The sequence below is a fragment of the Rutidosis leptorrhynchoides genome, chromosome 11 (assembly GCF_046630445.1).
Source record: "Rutidosis leptorrhynchoides isolate AG116_Rl617_1_P2 chromosome 11, CSIRO_AGI_Rlap_v1, whole genome shotgun sequence".
In the NCBI taxonomy this organism is placed as follows: Eukaryota; Viridiplantae; Streptophyta; class Magnoliopsida; order Asterales; family Asteraceae; genus Rutidosis; species Rutidosis leptorrhynchoides.
In genome coordinates this window covers 372,562,433-372,564,361 of record NC_092343.1, presented here as the reverse complement: position 1 = coordinate 372,564,361, position 1,929 = coordinate 372,562,433, and the positions used below count along the sequence as shown (strand labels likewise).

The following is a 1,929-nucleotide window of genomic DNA, read 5'->3' as shown; positions in this document are numbered from 1 at the left end:
TCATCTCTTGAAACTTTTTGTATTGAGCCTCCAACTTGTCCTTCATTAAAGCTTTTGGATATGGCACCGGTCTCGTAGCCTTCAAAGGCTCACTCCCCTTTTTCTTAGCCGATTCATCATTACCCGTACCCTCGATGACTTTGTCTTTACCCTTCTCCTTACTAACCCCGGTTTCCTGTTCAATAAAACTTGGTAGTGGTTCATGGGTGATAAAGGGTTTTGGATGGGGATCTTCAATCCCTTGAGTGGTTAAACCGCTTTGAGTGGTTATAGCGTTGGCATTTTCATTTTAGTTTGGGTAGTTAGGGTTTTGGTTGGTGCCTTCAATTGGAATCACTCTTGTGTTGTTGTTTTGTTGGTTTTGGTTTGGTTGTCGTTTATTGTTGTTATTGTTGATCGGGTTAACTTATGTGTTTGAAGGTAAGGTTCTGTGAGGTCTTTCAGCAACTTGATTGGAAAGTCTTCCAATGGCACTTTCAAGGATTTGAAATGAGGCTTGTTGGTTTTGGATTTGTTGCTTCAAGAGCTCATTCTCTTTCATTAAGAAAGTTTCAGTTGATTCTACCTTCTTCATATAATTTTGCATGATTTCTTCTAAACTCTTCGAAGGTTGGGATTGTTGAATGTTTTGTTGAGGTTATTGATTGTAACCTTTGTTATTTTGTGGTTGACTATAACTTTGGTTGTTTTGATAATTCGAATTGGGTTGGTTATTATAAGGTTGATTGTTGTAAGGTTGTTGGTTTTGGTATTGAAAGTTATTTCGGTTTTGGTTATAGTTGTTATAACTTTGGTTTCGGTTTTTGTTTTGGTTTGTAAATCCGGGTGGTGTATTAGTTTGATTGTTGAATGAAACTTGCTTTTGATTAGGATTGTAGTAACTTTGGTTTGATGTTCCTCCCCGTTGATAGTTTTGATTACTCACATAATTTACATGAGCATCCGAATTCATGGGAATGTCATCTAGATCGATATGCTTGCATTGAGTAATTTGGGGGCAATTCTTCGTGAGATGTGGACCCTCACATCATTGACAACCTACTTGCATTGCTACTACCGATTGTTGTAGCTTTTTCAACTCTTTTCCATACATTTGAAATTGATTGTTCAAACTCGCTAGCGTCACTTGCCCATTATCACTCTCGACTTGTGCTACACTTTTCCTTGTCAAATCTCGTGGTGAAGGTGCCCATTCATATGTATTAACCGAGATGTCTTCTAATAAGATTTTGGCTGCATTAGGTGATTTATACATAAATACCCCACCGGATGAAGAATCAAGATATTGCTTAGTTAAAGCATTAGTACCCCGGTAGAATGTATTGATGTACTCCTTCTTCGTCAAACCGTGCGGTGGGCAAGCTCTTAGCATTTTCTTGAATCGTACCCACGCATCATACAAAGTCTCATCACCCCGTTGGGTGAATCCATTAATCTCCATTCGAAGTCGTTCTACTTTTGACGGTGGAAAGAAGTGATTGATAAACTCATTAGTTAAATCTTGAAAAGTCCTTATGGAATCGGATGGAAAACTCCTTAACCAAACTTTCGCTTCCCCTTGAAGTGTAAAGGGAAATGCCTTTAACGTGAAAGCGTCATCGGTGACATCCTTGTTTTTGTAGATATCACAAAGATCATTAAAATGTTGGATGTATTCGAACGAATTCTCTTCTATTAACCCATGGAAGAACGTATCTTTGATCATCGTGAAAAAGTTACCCTCAATCTTTCAATTATCCGCTTCAATTGGTGGTTTTGTAATAGCCGATGCTATCATCGTTAGTGCCACCAATCTAGCGTTCCACATCGGCATGTAGTTTGGATCATTCAATATCTCTTGATCAACCGGTGGACCATGGTTGATTGGATTACCCTCTTCATTGTGAATCGGTTGACCGTTTGGATCCATGTCTTCTAAACAAAATGGCA

General features: G+C 38.6%; 1 non-coding gene across 1 annotated transcript; it reads left to right on the top strand.

The window, feature by feature from the left end:
- Positions 1-1,343: 1,343 nt before the first annotated feature.
- On the top strand, positions 1,344-1,450 carry LOC139878990 (small nucleolar RNA R71). Its single transcript, XR_011769847.1, has one exon. It is a non-coding gene; the product is annotated as a small nucleolar RNA R71 (small nucleolar RNA).
- The last annotated feature ends 479 nt before the right edge of the window (positions 1,451-1,929 follow it).